The sequence below is a fragment of the Vidua macroura genome, chromosome 18 (genome assembly GCF_024509145.1).
Source record: "Vidua macroura isolate BioBank_ID:100142 chromosome 18, ASM2450914v1, whole genome shotgun sequence".
In the NCBI taxonomy this organism is placed as follows: Eukaryota; Metazoa; Chordata; class Aves; order Passeriformes; family Viduidae; genus Vidua; species Vidua macroura.
Window position 1 is genome coordinate 7936808 of NC_071588.1, and position 13934 is coordinate 7950741.

Genomic DNA, 13934 nt, shown 5'->3' on the forward strand with positions numbered 1-13934 from the left:
ATCTGCTGTGAGTTCTAACTTGGAGGGACACACTTAAGTACTAAACACATCCAAGTTCAAGATGCAGCACAGGAACAGCTGACGGGAAGAAGCATCCACACACTTCTCAAAGAAGCAGAAGATGGCTCATTAAGCTTTCAAACTAACAAGCCCCATGACATCCCTCATTAGCAACCCCATGCACACACTGCACTGCTGCCACATGAGGGGCAGCTCCAATAACACATCACTTGTTTACCAAGAGAACAATTCTGCTATTGCCTGACACCTGCCCATGACAGTGCGACCACGGGAGGAGCAGGGAGATGTTCAGATGACACTGGGCATTCAAAACGCCTGGCACTGGCTGGAACCTCTGAGCAGCTGCTGAGGACCAGCCCTACCACCTCAAACAGAAAGGCTTTCACTGACATTAATGGGAGCTGCTGCAAATAATGCCATCCCACAGCTCTAAGATGGCATGCAAGTGCATTTGGGGACTGGCAGCTGAACAGAGCCAGCACTGAGGAACAGGAACACTGGGCTCCATCCAGTTGCTTCTGGTTTGCTCAAATTGCTGTGAGATCCAATGCTGTGAACCTGGTGTGAGCCAAGCATGGTAGGGCAGGGCAGATGAGGCTTATCTAGGTGACAAGAGGACACGCTCCTGCTGCACAGTGATGGCCATCAGGGTCCCAAGCAGGTCCATGTGGCACTGCTGGGGCATATGCAGCAAACAGACCTCTAACTCACTGACCTCCATGGGCCTGCTCTCAGCCTCTGAAGTGTCAGCCCCAGGACTGCTGGCAGACCAGAGCTGATCCAGAGGGTGCCAGCTGCTCAGTGAACCTGGAGTGCTCCCCAAGCATGTGCCTGGATTAACTGCTCAGTAAAAACACCAAGTTCTGCAAAATTACTGTCTTCCCCGATACCCACTTCCCTCATAAACACATGTGCTGCCAAGGGCTCCTTTCAAGGGGAGGGGAGCTCTTTAAAGTAGCTGAACAGCACAGGTATAAAACTTGGGATGAGACACAAGCAATTTCTCTTCTGCTTGCTACAGCTCCAGTGCACCGCTCCAGCTGCATCACAGAAACCATCTCTGAGAGTCAGGACTGCAAGAACAACGGCCAGGAGACAACAGATCATCCCTGACAGCATCTCTCACTGTCCCAATGACACATTCTTGCTCATCTTGGCCCTGTGCAATCATGGCAAGGCCTTGCTACAGACCAGCTGCATCTCTTGAATTAACTCCTGCTGTCTTGATTCAGCTCACTGCTACAAAACAGGGCAAATACCAACTTCTGAAGGGTCTGATGCTTCTTCCATTACTGTCTGATCCCAGCTGGCACCAGACTCCCTAGGCAGCAGTAACCTCTGAGAATCTATAGAATCTTAAAAGCCATAAATCTCCCTGACGTTTTTTACAGCAGGCCTTGGGCAGAGAGAAATTACTGTTGGTCCAGATGGGCATTTCCAGGACTTCATATTGCTGGCAGAGACTCAGGAGAACTTCAAAGAGAAAGCACAGCCAAGGAGACCATGCATAGGGCAGGTAGATGCCTTTGTGACTCACATTTCACCTGAGTATATAATTAATGTAGTATGTAATTTATTTGAAAATAAAAGTGGATGTAAGACTGCAGGATCTAAAGAGATACATGTGTGCATGTATCACAGCAAGAATGAGTTCAGTGCATCAGGAAGGATTAAAATAGTTCCCACGCTGAGGAAACAGCGAGGAGACATTACAAAAAGCTGAAAGTAAAGTGACTTGTCTGGGAAGTAACCTTAAAAATAATTGCAATACAAACTAGAGCAGTAAAAGGCCTGGCTTGTGCTCCCATGTGTGTTCACACAGCTTCATGCACCAGAAGTCTGCAAGGAAGAATGAAACGTAATCACTGGAGCCGCATCTGTACTGCCACGGGCTTTGCCTCACAGAAAGCAGAAGGAAGATGTTACGCCTTTGGAGCCTCTTTTCCCACAAGCTGAGTGGATCTCTTTCCCCTCCCTTGCTTCTGCACTGAGAACATCCAGAGGTCAGTGGGATGGGCTCACTCCTCATGGCCAGTCTCCAGGAGCTAGCACTCATGATCCTGTGCTTTATTTGCTCAGCCTGCACTCTCAGCTCCAGTTTCCCTGCCAGGAGTCATTCTGAGAGAATGGCACCAACTGCCTCGGGTGGGGTCAGGCAGAGACGGGCCATCCCAGCTCCACACACACACCCCGGACACATTGGATAACAAGCTGCAAGACAAACAGGGCACTCCCAAAGATCCCCGGAAGAGCAAAGGGCTGAGCCGCACAAAGCTCAGGTCTCCCTCTCCTTGGCACCGAGTGGTCACACAGCACAGGCAGGGCCAGGCAGCCGCTGCCCCTCTCTCCCCAGCACAAGTCAGGCCACGCCGAGCACGGCTGTTACTGCCATCAGCCACTGCCACTGTGCACAGACACAGCCCAGATTTAAGAGCTGAGTGAACAACTGGAGTTAACTTCTAGTAAAGGCTTCCCACCCCTGACTGACTTACAACTACACTGGCTCACACGCCACAGAGCCCCAGGCTTGCATGAACCACAGCCCAAGATCCTCCAGTGCTACATTTCCAAACATTAACCCTGAGCCTCCCTCAGCCCTGGCTGCCATGGCACAGCACCAGGCTGGGGCAGGCCAAGGGCTGTATCCAGAGAGGTCTCTGACATCCTGAGCATCCCTGCACTGTCCTGCCCTGCCCAGCACAGCTACATCCCTCTTCCAGAACTCAACTTCAGCCTCAACTTCTCTTATTTCTTTTGACTTCAGGAGTGGACAGTTGTACTCAAGCCAGAAACTAAATTCTCCTCCCCCTCTTGGCGTTACACCCTTGCAGATGCTTGTGCAGGGTTTCACTTCCTCTTCAGCTCTTGGCCAACACTTAGCCAAGCTTTGCTCATTAGCAAAACAGTCCCTGCATCTTCTCAGCACACTCTCCCTTCCAGCCACCCCCGGCACTTGGCTGCTGTGATGCTGCTGGGTACCAGCCTTGCAGTCAGGGAGTGAGGACCAAGGGAAGGGATAGCAGTCTAGAGCTGAATGTTAGCAGGTAATAACAGATTTCAATTAATGCACTGGAAATACAAAAGAGAAGGAATGAAGAGTATCACCCCATTCAGTCCTAAAACAAAGACAGCTCTTACTTAAGTTAGAAGCAACAGATCTGTTCCGCTTCCTGCAGCCCAGCCTCTATGGTCAGCACTGTACATCCAAATCTTCCCTCTCAGTATGCAGTGCTGCCTTCCCCTGTTCATGCTGAACAGTGTTTCTGGAAAGCCAAGTCATGGATGAACAGCAGCACACATATATACTGATGAGGAGCATATGTTCTGGCATCTGATCCCAGCACCACACGCAAATCCAGCTCCTGAACACTTTTGTGGGAACAAGATGACTGCAAACCTCTTCACAGCTCCAGGGACAAATCTCTGGGAGAAAAGGAATGTGTAACAGCAGACAAACATTTTTTTCCTGTGCTTCAAGGCTAACCACACTGTAGACATGCACATACACTCACACAAAATCCAGCCCTTATGGGAATTATTCCAGTATGCTATTAAACAACTTGCATACACTTCACAAACATCTGAAGTCACACACGTATTAGAGGTGCCCCATGTTTCTTTTATGAGTACAGCATTATACTGTGTGGTTTCACTGTCACAGGGAAACCTCTGCCTTGGGCAAGAAGGGGACAAACACTTGTTGTTGGTCAGGAAAGAAAACTCTACAGGTAAGCAAAGAATGTGCCCTCCAGTTCATGCTCTGTTATCCAAGAAAAAAGGCAACACAGAGGCCACTTGAACTGGAAGGGAAATGGGAATGGGAGAGGAATCCTCTCAACTTAGCCAAGAGGTATCTCAGCAAGAAGTACCTGAAGTACTAAGGATGAAGCTGAGCTTCCCAGGCTTGGTTCCAGCACATATGAGCAGTAACTGCAGCATGGTTATAGGAACCACCACTATGGGGTATCCCAAAACAGCTGGAGAAACCCCTTGGACTGAACATTTAAAACTAATTTGGCAAAGCTCTTGAGATGCACAGCAGGCACCCAGCCTGGCCTGGCACAGAGACCAAACCAGCTGGCTGAGATGGAATCTCCTCTGGATTTCTAAGATGTCCATTTCACTGGGTATTTAATGAACAGCACCTTAGACCGAAACTGGGCAATATGGGTTCTAGAAAACACTGAGCTCCACCAGTTGTTTCTCTCTCTTGACTTGCCATTCCTCAACTTTTCCAGGGAATGGTCATAACACAAGCCCCTTACATTTACTGCTAGAACCATCAAATGAAGAACAGCATCAGTGTGAAACCAGTAACATTTCTTGAGAGCATAAGTGGTTGTAAAAGAATCCTTGACTTTGGAGACTAAAAGCACCCAGGGACTGTGTTTCTTCCTTGTTCAAACGGCAGCAACATTTTCCCCTCTGCAATTGCAAACTTTTGCAAAGCCCCAGCAGTCTGGAACCCAGCAGCTGAACAAGTGTCACCAGCATCTCTTGGGGTTAAATGAAGGTTGTTCCTACCCCCTCAATATCAGCAAGGATCAAGCCCTAACATCTGTTTAATTTACACATTTGGTTAATGTGCCTGGAACAGTGGAACAGCCCTGTACAACTCTCACAAGTGCAGCAGAATTTTGAAGTTGTGTACAAGTAGCTGAGCAGGGAAACTGAAGTGACAAAAATCCTGTGCAGGAAGTACTTCTCCCTTCCATAAACTGCAGATTGGTACTTGTATCAAGAGGGCTGAACCTCTCCCCTGCCCTGCACTCACAACTGTTTCATCCATTTGGAGCATAAATAATTGAAAAGAGACAGCAGCAGGAGACAGAATCTATGCCCAGCTCTCCAGCAGTTCTGTTTCAACACAAAGTCCATGCACTGACCTCTTTTTACAGCCCTTTTCCAAGTAGACAAGCAGATAAAGAATGAAAAAAAAAAAAAAAGTCCAAGTGCCCAGGATGAACTTCCCTTCCCAGCCCAGAACAGCCCATCTGTGACACAGGGCCTCCTGCAGCCAGGCTGTTTAGACAGATGCACAGCAGAAACACAGGCAGGGCTGAACCTCCTGACCTGCTGCAGTCCCATCCACTCCCGACACTGTTCTGAGCACTGAGCCTCTGCCCAGCTCAGAGGGCAAGGGACCAACGTTGTCTTTTGAAATGGGCCAAAAAAAATGAATGAAACACACAGGCTTTTCACAGAGAAGTAAAAGCTTCCACTCCTATGTTGCGTCTGGCCAAGATACACTGGGACATCAGAAAAACAAGCAGGGATGTGCTGCTTTAAGTGTGTTTCCAGTATTTACCTCCAGATTCTGTGACTAAGTTGCTACTCCCTTTCTGGCAGGCGCATCTTGGTAGCCAGGATGCATGACCAGGGCTGGAAAACACAGAGGCTGGAAGAGACATTAATGTGGGGAGTCAAAGAGAAACAGCCTCACCCAGGGCAAGTTATGACACAGTGAGAGACTATCCAGCTGTGGCGAAATATCCCATTAGACAGCTGCAAACATAATTTTGCTTTCTCCAAGGGAAAAAAAAAAAAAGCCACCTCACCACAACCACCCTGAGTTGACACAGAGCAGGAACACAGATCCATATAGCTGCTCCCAATGACTCAAAGAATCACAATTATAAAATAATTGGTTTAATTCTGAGAAAATTAAAGAGTCAGTGGTAGTCTGTTCTCCTTCCAGATTCCATACTTTTCTGCACAAGCAAGAACGTTCCTCTAGCCACAAGACTACAAGAGTTGTTATTGTAAGAAAAACATTTAGGTGAAAGATGGAAATGCCACAAAGGAACAGTGCAGGTACAAGTCCTCCAAGCTACTCCAGCAGAGACTTTGGGGAGATTCTGTAAAGACTAAGCTCTGCTTGTGGTCTTTGTTGTATAGCTGCTGTATAAGAGAACCTACCACTCTGATGATACTTATCACATATTTCACAAAACTCAGTTAATCAATTTTCCCTACATAGGTACCTACATAGAAACTGAGGGTCACATTAGGTCATATTCAACCAGCTCAAGGCAAGCACAAGGAATCACCACTTTTCCCTCCTCTTAATCTGTTCTTGGTCATCAGCACCACAGCCTGCACTGAGTTGTCCTCAGTGTGATGGGCAGTATCTACAACTACCCTGGGTGTCTCAGCTCTATGCAGAGTGCAGTCTTTCAGGAGATACACTTACCTGTGGCCCATCTGGGCTTATTTCTCCGTAAGCACAGTAGAGAAAAGGAGAAGGCAGTTCAGCATACATTAAGAGGGAACTGGGGGATTTCCACCAACGTTCTCTGGTGGGCAAGGCTGGGGTTGAAAGCTGACCTTAAAAATTATGCTCTGTGTTGGCACAGTTGCTATTTTAGATAGAAGACATCTCTGCTGTTGCAATATCTGCTGTTCCAGGAACAATAGAAATCTCTGCTCCATCTCTTATAAGAAAAACCAAAGGAGTCTGAACATAATTTTTTAACATATAAAACCCAGATTCTCAAAAACTGAAACACAAAGGCAATGAATTCAGTTCTCAATGACTGGCACTGAAACCACTCCTCCAATCAAACTACATTTTGCACAGCATCTTCTCTATATACAGGCCCCCATATATTTTTACTGACAGGCAGACCACTTAAAAATAAGTTCAAGTAGGAAAAAAGGACTAAACTGAATGCAAAAGGCACAGCCCTGTAATTTCAAACCCACTGAAAGAACTGGATCCACCAGATAGTCTCTGCTCCCACACCCAAACAACTTTGCAAGTTGATGGGGTGGGGAGAGATCAACTTGGGAAGGAGAAGTTCCCATCCTCCTGATTTAAAATGAAACAATGACTTCAAAGAACGTGAGAGACATGAGCCTGAATGGGCAGGAGCCAGCTTCAGAGGCACAGCAAGGTAACACCCCAAGCACACACACACGCCAACAACAGGAGCTAGGAGGCATGTTCTGGAGGAGTGTGCCAGGAGACTCCAGTTTAACCAGGTACTTAGAAGGTTTCACCTTTACTCCTCCCACAGCAACACCTCTGGCTTTGGCAGAGCATCCATCTGCTGTACTTGCCCTGTCAAATTCTTGACAAATTGCTGGGTTTCCCTACATGGGGCCTACTCCTCTGCACACGTGACATTAGTCATTGCTTCATTTCCTACCCAGCTTCACCATGAGAATCCCTCTTAGTGATCCAGTGGTAAATAAATTGCTAGGAAAGAAACCATCCCTCTTTCCAAGAGGTGCTGAACTGAGGAGTTTGGTGTCACCAGGCAACCTGCCACAGAGCCCCACACCAGTCCAAGCTCTTAAACCACAACCCTTCCCCTGGGAAAGCGGAATGCTCTGCACACAGAGACCAGGATGAAACCTCCACTGACTTCAGTAATTAAGAGGTCATTCCTTAAAAATCAGAGAGGTGGAGAATCTACCGTTATTTTTTCCTGATGAATGGTAGTAATTAGGAGCCCAATCTGCAAATCAGAGTACCCTGAACCCAGACAATGCATCAGCCCTGACCATGCTGTGAGGGAGGATGAACACACATTCTTTGACACCACATTGTTCTATTCTATGGAGTCCGTAAGTCATGAATATTATTAAGGCTTTACCAAAGGCAACCCTACTTACATGCAATCTGTTGTACTGCCCTCTAAGAAGCTCACTTAATTTCCCAAATATTCATTAAAAAACAGCTTTTATAATAATTTTTAAAAAATCAATTCAGACAAAAACTACAGCTTTGGTAAATCCTTTCAATTGCTATCTGCTGTCAGATACAAGAAGATTGGAAAAAAGTGGCACAGGAAGAAAAATCCTGCTCTTAAAAAATGCGAAATAAAAATTATTTATGCTTTTGAGTATTCAGGTTAATTTTAACCGATTGCTTTGTGTTCACAGCTTGGTTTCCCTTTTCCATCCACAAGTAACAGGCCTGGCCCATAATGAACTGTGCTCTGTCATGCAAGACCCACTCTACACTCAGCGTAAGACACGCGGATACGCACACGCCTCCTCCACACTGGAGGAAAGACCTCCTCTGCCCCAGCAGGAACTGCACTGGCCTGCACACACGGGTTCTTTGGGGTACAGACTCCAGCCCACTTTTGCCTATGCAGTGTGACAAGAGCCTTCAGGAGCTATGATAATATCTACAACAGACTCCTCTGATCTCTACCTCACTTCTTCCCCTAGGGAATGCACAGAAAGGAGCCTTATACATAACCCGCTTCCCTCTTAATTTAAAAACATGAACTGTAGAACAGCATGGTTTGGAGGGGGATGTCACGAAGCTTCTCTCCATCTGAGAGCTTACACTAGATGTTCAACAGTGTCAGAAAAGATTCTGGATTGCTTTCATCCAGAAATAAAACAATAATTAACTGCAAAATTCACAATTAGCTACACAATACCAGCAAAATTTCAAGTACCTTGGGAAAAATGCATCTGCTGATCCCATTATCCTATTACCCCTAGATTTACTTTGTTCTTCTCACCACTGCGATCAGCAGCTCCCAAAATGCACAGTGCCAAGTCTGCATTATACAGGGAAACACCATCTCTTGCCATAGCCAAGCTGCTACAAAGCTAGTTTGCTTTTCTGTGGCCCAAAAAGGCTGTGCAGTACTAGGGTCTTAGCAGGCAAGGTGTTTGCTTCACACAGAATTGGAGCCTCAGAGAAAGACTGGACTCAAAGGCAAGTGTAAGCCAGGCTGGGAATGGGTGAGATTCTTCCCATGCACTGCTCTGCTGTGTTAACCATCATCTCCATCCCCACCCTTGTGAGACAGAAAGGCTCTTTCATTTACAGCAGACTTCCCTATATCATGATGATGATGGGTACTGAGGAACACACAGGACCCTGATAACCCCTTACCTAGGCATTCAAGCTCTGCAGAGGAAGATTCCTCTTCTTTTCAAACATCCTAAACCCCTCCAAATACCAAATAGACAACCAAAAAACCTGTCGATGTCATCTGATTGCATCACCCCTCCTCTCTCTCCAGGACTCAAAGGCATGTCTCCGAATAGCTATTAGCTTTGCAAAGCAAAACAGATGTTTCCTAACACCCAAATCCCGGCCGCCTGCGAGGTGCCGATCGGCTGCAGCACCAAGGAGCGGCAGGACCGGGGCTGTGTCTGCGCATCTGTGCTGCGGAGGGGAGAGGGATGCGAGACGTGCTCCCAATACCCAAACGCCTCTGCCAGCCCCGCGCTGCCTTTCTCCATCCGAACCCGCTCGACACACCCAAAGGCAGCGACAAAAAAGAAACCCAAGCCAAAAGCCGGGGGGATGCGGCAGGCAAAGCGCCTATTTCCCGGATGAAGGCAGCCAAGCCGCCGCTGTGCCCAGGTAGCTGCCGCATCCCCGCGGAGAGCCGTGCCCGGCGGGAGCCCACCTACCTGCTTCTCCTCTGCGGGGCGGCGCGGCCAGGGCGGGATGCCCGCGGGGGGGACCGGCAGCGGGGAGAGAAAAGGAGAGAGAGTGAGGCGAGAGGGACGCGCCGGGCCGCGGGGCGGAGCGGCCGCGCGTCCCCGCCGCCTCACCTGGGTTGACCAGCTTGCTCTTGTACCGCATGCCCGTGCTCATGGTGCCTCCCTGGAGCGACAGCCGTGACCGTGTGTGCGAGGATGGGTGGGGGACTGAGGGAGTGCGAGCGGCGGGGCCGCCCCGCGCCGCCGCCGAGGGGCCGGGGCCGCCCGGGGCCGCCAATCCCGGGAGCCGAGCCCGCCCCGGGCCCGCCCCCGCCGGGTGACAGCCGGGCCGGGGGCTGCCGGAGCCGCCGGCCGGAGCACAGGAGCGATACCCCCCCTCCAGCCCCGCCCCGTGCCGGCGGCTGGCGGACACAGCCCCGGGCCGGGCTGATGTGCAGGAATAACCCCCCGCAGGAATAACCACCCGGAGCCGGGCAGGCTACACCTCCCTGAAGGTTTAAACACTATAAAAGGCAGCACTCGCTGCTCTCGAACAGAAAGACAGCAGCGAGAAGGAGGAATACAGTATTAAAAAAAAATACAAAACCCAAACACAAATGGAATAAATAGGAAATGTGTTTCCAGATTTAGCATCTCAAAATACAGTGGGAAGTCCTGAATCATACTGCAACCATGCTGTGTGAAGTAGGAATGTGTGCTCTGTTTCCATTAAAAATTTTTAAAGAGGTTATATGTGAAGTTATTTTAGGTAAAAGCTGTCAGCGTAACTCTTTAAGACGAGGCAAGAGAGAACTTAAATGAAAAGCAGCAGTTGCACATGACATGAGAAGAACTCATAGAAAACTCAACAACAGAGAAGAAAGGAGAATGGGATGTGAAGACTAAGGACACCCAGATCCTTCTCCTGACTTCCACAGCTGCAGGGAGGGGTCATGTCTTCCCCATTTCAAGGAGAGGCAAGTTATCAGACCTGAAACTCTTCCAAATACAGGACAGGATAAGTTTGGCTGCATAACTGAAGGGCACTGCCCTGCCTGGGAACAAATATGACACTGATGCCACAATATCAACTTTTCAAATCCTTGTAGTCATCACAGCATTTATCTTGGCATTTCTTCCACCTTCTCATTCAAAACATCCCTCATAACAAAACAAGGAGACACTTCCAAGGCCTGGCAATCCGAGGCACATACCTTTTAAAACCACATTAGCGTACCCTGAGCTCACTTTTAGCCATTGATTCAAAGCATCAGAAAAAAATGAATCAGATAATTGTCAGCAAATTTCCTTGGTTTTAAATGCTAGAAAGCCCCAGACCATCAGAGACTCTGCACCACAATTAAAGGCACCAACGAGCCAATCAGTCTTTCATGAGTTGTTTTATAGTCTGCCACAGTGTTTTAAAACTAATGAAGACTGAAAGAACTGCAGTAAAATACTCTTTGATCCTGCTGAACAGTCATTAAAAAAGTTACATGTGGGCACTTTGTCCCAGTGCTGGAAAACGTCAATCTGGAGAAGGCCAGGAGGAAATTCAGAGAAAGGGACTTGTCTTCCAAGGCCCTGGTACTGCCAGCACCTATGGGAGTTGAAATGCAAAGTCAGAAAACAGGCTCTAGCCAGTGTCCTCTGTCCAGAGAGCTACACAGTACAAAGACTTGGCTTAACAACTATCTATTCCCCCAGTCAGCTGCTAAGTATTTTAACAAAACCAAGTTCAAATGTAACTGAAAACTAACATCAGTCAACATCAAAGAAATGGTAGAAAGCATAAAAAATAAAACTACATTGAAAGGAAAATACACACATATGGAATCAGCAGCTCTACAAGCCCTTCTTGGACAATTATTAAAATAGATCTCAAATTTTGAGCCAAAATGCTCCATCTGGAATCCACAAACCCAAAGAAAGTACAGACTATCAATCATTACTCAGTATCTCCAAGTAAAAATCTTTTCACTGAGGCTTTCTACACAAGAACTGTGACAGTGACTTTAGGTGCCTTGCTTTAAAGAGAGAGAAAAAACTCCTCTGTTTTTAATAAAATTAAAGACTAGATGCTTTTGATAGTCTGCTTCCCCATTGTCCTAGCTGGCTTTGAAAGGCAAAGCTTTCATGCCACCTTTTCTCAGAGAGCTAATCTAGTTTGTAACTAAGGTCTCCAACTGAATCTGTGTTTCTCAGGAGGGGTGTGGCTGTCCTGACTTTCACAAGAACAAACGGACAAGCACGTAATTAAGAGGGGTGCAAAATATGATGCAAAATCCTGGAAGAAAAACAACAAGAAATGTGCAAATAACAGCAAATGAATTATGAGAAAAAGCTTGCCATTAAATCTCTCACCTTGGCCCTCTGGACAGACATGGTTAAATTCAAATCTTCATAAAAATGGTAGAAAATTTGTGTGAATGCAAATCTGTCACTCCATTTCTTCTTTCAACTTTGTTATAGCAGCCACTGAAGTAACAATGTAATGTCCATTTTATGCAGTTCAACTCCAAGCAAGCCAAACATGCATCCCAGTAATACCAATCATTTGCGAATCCTATCCTGATTAAACACTCATTGCTAGACAGCAAAATTAGGGGTAATCATTACATGAAACACACTCCAATTTAGTACAGAAGACAAAGTGTCTCAATCCCATATTTGGAAAGTAATTTACACTTGTGCATATATAAAACACACAAGACTACAAAAGTATGCAGAAGAGAGCTGCAACTCAGCAATGACATAAAGGAAATAACAACATTCATGAACTTATAAAGTAAGGTGTGTGATCAGATTTCCCAAGATATTCACTCACCTAAAGACATCACTAGGTGCTTAATGAACTTTGGAAAAAAATAGATGTGAAGCTTTACTACCTAACTTACAGGTAAAACACTTTTAAAGTTGTTTTGAAATGAAATCAACGCAGTTTGCAGGTATACAAATTTTAGAAAACACCTTCATACCCCAGGGTAAACATCAAAACTCTTTTGAATATGCACTGTGCAGAATGCCATTACAGCATTTCATACATTAGCTTGAAAAGGCGAAATAAAACAGGAAAAACCACCCCAAAAAGAAAATCAACGTTTTCCACATTCATACAATTTATTACAAAACTTCAATGAAAAGTAGTGCTATGGTATATATAAAAAATCAGTACATGCCATCGCTCAGCTGACAGATAGAAATGCCTGTGACAAATTTTTGCCATCAATTCTTGAGACCTGAAGCCAAACCTCCAGAGGCATCCACACAAGCTGTTGGTGTGTGGAGTGTTTATGGTGTGTTAAGGCACGGCGATTTAGGAAAGTCAGCTTTTTCCAATCACTGGTGAATCATCAGCGTTTCGTACATTTTCTCATACATCACACAAATGCAAATCACCAGAGATGAAGCTTCAAAAGCAACAAAAGCACAGAGGAAGTTCTGAAAAACTGATACGATACATAATAACCTAAAATGGCAGGTGAAAGTTAAAATACTGTGCAAACACACATACGTTTACCATAAACAGGCCACAAAGGCTTAGTATTAACCACGAAACTGTTCAGAACAACCTAGCAGATAAATGATTAATTCCTTAAACCCACCACAATGACTAGTCCAAACAGTGTACTCTTGGCAGTTTCTGAATAAAAAGGTATAGGAAGGATAATAAAACCACATGAGTAAGTATGAAGACAGTGTTACGAAAGGAATCAAAAAACATACACTATAAGTTGAATAACATTGATTATATAAAACAAGCAGTTTTACAACATGATCTTCAGACTTTGTGTTTGTTTTAACGCAGGTCCTGGTCTACAGCTTCCAGCTTTTGCATTTGAACGTTACCACTCGGGCAAAGAAAAGAGAGCACCCATCCACTTAGAGAACCGTATGCTGCTGGGAACAAAAGTGGAAAACAGAGCATTAGAAAGGACAAACTCTTGGCACTGTCAGAGCACTGGGGGCAGTCAGAGCCCCTCCAAGCAAAGCAGCATAATCCAGGGAATGGGGAGTTTCAGCTCCTGCAGCACAGGCACCTGTATTACAACTAGATCAGCTGAGCAGTTTGATCCTAAATATTTATCACAAATGTCCAATAAGAGCTGCTAAATGAGAACTTATTTTTAGCTACATAGTTTCTTAGGCACCCATACCCCCCCTCAGCCTGCAAGAACACAAGGAGAGCGTTACAGCTCCTCTCAACAGTCCTGCACACAACACACCGACCTTGGCCTGTTCTGTGAAGCATTATTGCTGCTGAGGGAAACAAACCACTCAGCTAAACAGGGCTAGCAGGAGGCAGCAAGCTTGACATCATGCACTGACACTATTAAGGTAAAGCAGGAAAGCAGACATTTTTTCAAGCATTCATACAGCAGTGTTCCTGTGGCTGAAAAAAAAAAAAAGGATATTGGTCTGTAATTTCAAAAATAACTATCAGTTTTGGATATTTCTACAGTTACTTGCCAATCAAAAAGGCTGCTACAAAGAAAGCAGAATCCCAG

The 13934-nt window shown here is 46.2% G+C and overlaps 2 protein-coding genes across 5 annotated transcripts in view; both read right to left on the bottom strand.

Annotated features, from left to right (window-relative positions):
* SEPTIN5 (septin 5) overlaps positions 1-9682 on the bottom strand; it is a 42671-nt gene extending 32989 nt beyond the window's left edge. The window contains exons 1-2 of one of the 3 annotated variants that reach the window (XM_053993695.1): positions 9559-9682; positions 9415-9425 (exon numbers count right to left, since the gene is read on the bottom strand). The gene's annotated coding sequence lies outside the window, so the exon portion shown is untranslated. Of the gene's footprint in view, positions 1-9414; positions 9473-9558 lie in introns of those variants that run through there. The other 2 variants (XM_053993697.1, XM_053993696.1) reach the window with 2 other exon arrangements.
* A 2841-nt stretch (positions 9683-12523) lies between these two features.
* Positions 12524-13934, bottom strand: part of LOC128816342 (septin-2) — a 35480-nt gene continuing 34069 nt past the window's right edge. The window contains exon 13 of one of the 2 annotated variants that reach the window (XM_053993892.1): positions 12524-13323. The gene's annotated coding sequence lies outside the window, so the exon portion shown is untranslated. Of the gene's footprint in view, positions 13327-13934 lie in introns of both variants that reach the window. The other variant, XM_053993893.1, reaches the window with a different exon arrangement.